Here is a 5,149-nt window from a genome sequence, read left to right as displayed (position 1 = left end):
GAGGCCTTGACTCTTGTAACCTTGATCAAACAAGTTTTGAACAAGAGTCGTATGACGCTCTTTGAAATTGTCGTGGAAAGAGCATGCTCGATTGTACCTCAAAGGTTGTGAAATGTAGACATCGAAGGCCCGAGCTGCTGGAACACTGCTCGACATGCAAATATGGAATACAGATTGTTCTGATGTAATGACGGACATTATGCATGGGACAGTGTCTATTTCATCCTTCTCTTGCTAATATCACTCCGTCCTTGTCCACTTGAATGTTACTTGAAGCATCGATTGCCAGCATGTCATTGTCAATAACAGCGTTAAAACACCGACAGGGAACTGCCACCCGTAAAATAATTCTCATCTCCATGACAACGGCCAATATTTGTGAATGTGAATGTCAGGGATGAAGCTAAAGGCAACTCGTTAACCCAGCCTATATATAAAACTGGATAGAGAGCTCCGTCCAGAAACAAACTAATCATTCTCAAAAAGGATGAGGGGGTTGTTTATCCTCGTCATAGCACCAAGTAGGTCCTGCAATGTTTTGTGACTATTGGTGCCATCATTCCTATTGCACTACTATTGCAACAAAACAAAACGTTGATGAATTCTTTGAAAATCTATATATTTAGTTAAGGTATATATGATACATTGGCATCCCTGTTGCAACGGTTCAAACCAATGTAACTGTACTATTGCGCTTCAGAAAAATGATGATGATGGTGGTGATTTAAGGTTTACCGTCGCGTTCACGATTATTAAACTTGTATAGCGAAGAGAATGCTCGTGCGTGCGTTCGTGTGTGTGTGTGTGCGCGCGTGCGAGAATGTCTCTGCAGGTAATAGTCCGGAATTTTAGTGCTACCCAACTGAGATACCATGCCGCAGTTTAACATGTATACCCTACTCAGACACAGTATACTGACTCCGAGCCGGCCAGTCTTTGTTTTATCCCCTTAATGTCGAACATCAGGCAGGGTAACAACAAGTACCGCCTTCTTATGTCGCGGCCAGGGATCGAACCATCGACTTTTCGTATCCACTAGACCACGGAGGCGGTCCTGAAACTTGAAACCTCTTCCTTACCACAATAGGTTTCCCTGGCTTTTATTAGATATCAAACAAACCCATCGTACGTCCGCTATCCAAATGTTCAGTTGGTTGCCAGGGAGGTTGATGAATGAAGGGGTGTAGTTCTGATTCGTGTCTGATAATAGCAGTCACAATAACAATACATGGATACCATCATTTCTTCAAACAAGGTGTAATTTGTGTGTGAACTATTTGGTTAAGTGACCAGATTGCACTGTTATGTTACCATATTGCACTGTCATGTCATGTTACCATATTTCTTTGTCACGTCATGTTACCATATTGCTCTTTCATGTGATGTTACCATATTGCTCTGTCACGTCATGTTACCATACTGCACTGTCACATCAGATTACCATCTTGTACTGTTGTGTTACCATATTACACTGTCACGTCATGTTACCATATCGCACTGTCATGTTGCCATATTGCACTGTCAGATCATGTTCCCATCTTGCACTATCATGTCATGTTACCATATTGCACTATAATGTTACCATCTTTCACTGTCATGTTACCATCTTGCACTGTCACGTTATGTTACCATATTGCATTGTCACGTCATATTACCATATTGCACTGTTATGTCACCATATTGCACTGTCACGTCATATTACCATATTGCACTGTTATTTTACGATATTGCACTGTCACGTCATGTTACCATTTTGCACTGTCACGTCAGGTTACCATATTGCAGTATCATGTCATGTTACCATTTTGCACTGTCACGTCATGTTACCATATTGCACTATCATATTCCCATCTTACACTGTCATGTTACCATATTGCACTGTCACAATATGTTTCCATTTTGCATTGTCATGCTGTGTTACCATCTTACACTGTTGTGTTACCATATTGCACTGTTATGTCACCATATTGCACTGTCACGTCATGTTACCATTTTGCACTGTCACGTCATGTTACCATATTGCACTATCATGTTCCCATCTTACACTGTCATGTTACCATATTGCACTGTCACAATATGTAACCATTTTGCATTGTCATGCTGTGTTACCATCTTACACTGTTGTGTTACCATATTGCACTGTCACAATATGTTACCATTTTGCATTGTCATGCTGTGTTACCATCTTACACTGTTGTGTTACCATATTGCATTGTCACGTCATATTACCATATTGCACTGTTATGTCACCATATTGCACTGTCACGTCATATTACCATCTTGCACTGTTATTTTACGATATTGCACTGTCACGTCATGTTACCATTTTGCACTATCACGTCATGTTACCATATTGCACTATCATGTTCCCATCTTACACTGTCATGTTACCATATTGCACTGTCACAATATGTTACCATTTTGCATTGTCATGCTGTGTTACCATCTTACACTGTTGTGTTACCATATTGCACTGTCATGTCATGTTACCATATTGCATTGTAACGTCACATAACCATCTTACACTGACGCCTTGTTACCATATTGCATTTCCCTGTCACCTTACCATATTGCACTGTCACGTCATGTTAATATATTGCACTGTGACGTCATATTGCCATATTGCACTGTCTCGCTATGATACCATATTGCACTGTCACGTCATGCTACCATATTACACTGTAACGCCATGTTAACATCTTGCACTGTGACGTAATATTACAATATTGCACTGTCATGTTACCATATTGCACTGTCACTTCATGTTACCATCTTAACTTGTCACGGTGCCATATTGTACTGTCACGTCATGTTAATATATTGCACTGTCACGCTATGTTACCATATTGCACTATCATGTCATATTACCATATTGCATTGTCACGTCATATTACCATATTGCACTGTCACGTCACATTACCATCTTACACTGACGCCATGTTACCATATTGCATTTCCCTGTCACCTTACCATATTGCACTGTCACGTCATGCTACCATATTGCTCTGTTACGTCATGCTACCATATTGCTCTGTTACGTCATGCTACCATATTGCACTGTGACGTCATGTTAACATCTTGCACAGTGACGTCATATTACCATATTGCACTGTCATGTTACCATATTGCACTGTCACGTCATGTTACCATCTTGACTTGTCACGTTGCCATATTGTACTGTCATGTCATGCTACCATATTGCACTGTAACGTCATGTTAACATCTTGCACTGTGACGTCATATTACCATATTGCACTTTCATGTTACCATATTGCACTACCATGTCATATTACCATATTGCATTGTCACGTCATATTACCATATTGCACTGTCACGTCACATTACCATCTTACACTGACGCCATGTTACCATATTGCATTTCCCTGTCACCTTACCATATTGCACTGTCACGTCATGCTACCATATTGCTCTGTCACGTCATGCTACCATATTGCACTGTAACGTCATGTTCACATCTTGCACTGTGACGTCATATTACCATATTGCACTGTCATGTTACCATATTGCACTATCATGCCATGTTACCATGCATATTGCACTGTCACGTCATGTTAATATATTGCATTGTCACGTCATGTTACCATATTGCACTGTCACACTATGTTACCATATTGCACTGTCACGTCATGTTACCATATTGCATTGTCACAAGATGTTACCATATTGCATTGTCATGCTGTCTAACCAAATCGCACTGTATTGTTACCATATTGCATGTCATGTTGCCATATTTCACTTTCACGTCATGTTACTATAATGCACTGTCACACAATTTTACAATATTGCACTGTAATGTCATGTTACCAAATGACACTGCTGTGTCACCATATTGCACTATCACTTAATGTTACCATATTGCACTGTCATGTAATGTTACCATTTTGCACTTTCGCGCCATGTCACCACATTGCACTTTCACGTCATGTTACTATATTGCACTGTCACACAATGTTACCATATTGCACTGTCAAGTAATATTACCATATTGCTCTGTCACGTCATGTTACCATATTGCTCTGTCACAATACGTTACCATTTTGCATTGTCATGCTGTGTTACCATATGACACTGTTGTGTTACCATATTGCACTGTCACTTAATGTTGCCATGATATGCTTCTATAATGCACTGTAACTGTTCCATGTTACCCAAATGGGTCATGGTGATTTGTTGCCATGTTATGAGGCAATGTTGTATCACTCTGTCATGTTGTCAAGGTGAATGACTCATTTTGTGATTTTTTTGCTATTGCAGTGTCCGTGTTCGACTTTGATGCATGTGATGAATGGGGTACTCGGGATAGCGGGAGTACCGCCAGAGATACCCGCGGGAAGGTACTAACCCTTTTCCAATCATCTTCATTGAATTGCACATTCCATGCACTGAACCTCAGACACAGGGGCGTCAGTTCACCTTCTTGAAGCCTTACAGAACAAAATAACACACCACATTGTATAGGGACATGTTTTAATTCAATTATGTTTCAACCTGTAAGCCGACCTTGAACTAAATCCGACTTTGAATCGATAATTTTTAACAATAAGTTTAATATAATAATAATGCACGGCAGTGTCTCAATGAGAACGCACGAAGGAACAGATACACGCAGGTCTAGGCACTCGTAACAAATAATCATATGATCTGTGTAAGGAGTGTTTGCTTCGTTCGTTTGTTTTTTGTTTGACGCTGCACTCTACATTGTCTAGTCCAGGCTCGATTATTTACAAACCGCCGTTATATGGCTGGAATATTAGGGAGTGCGGCGTTAAACAACAAACAAACATCAATTGGGATACGATGACATGCATCAACCAAGTCAGCGGGTCTGACCACCTGATCCCGTCTCTTACGACAATCATTGTCGCCTTTTACGGCATGCATCCCCCGGATCTGATCCTTACTACCGGTAGTAGGCTACACAATCGCGGCAGATCCTTACTACCGGTAGTAGGCTACACAATCACGGCAGATCCTTACTACCGGTAGTAGGCTACACAATCACGGCAGATCCTTACTACCGGTAGTAGGCTACACAATCACGGCAGATCCTAACTACCGGTAGTAGGCTACACAATCACGGCAGATCCTTACTACCGGTAGTAGGCTACACAATCACGGCAGATCCTTA

Source organism: Haliotis rufescens, unplaced genomic scaffold, assembly GCF_023055435.1.
Source record: "Haliotis rufescens isolate VD_foot unplaced genomic scaffold, xgHalRufe1.0.p SCAF_131, whole genome shotgun sequence".
In the NCBI taxonomy this organism is placed as follows: domain Eukaryota; kingdom Metazoa; phylum Mollusca; class Gastropoda; order Lepetellida; family Haliotidae; genus Haliotis; species Haliotis rufescens.
This window is presented reverse-complemented; position numbering follows the sequence as displayed.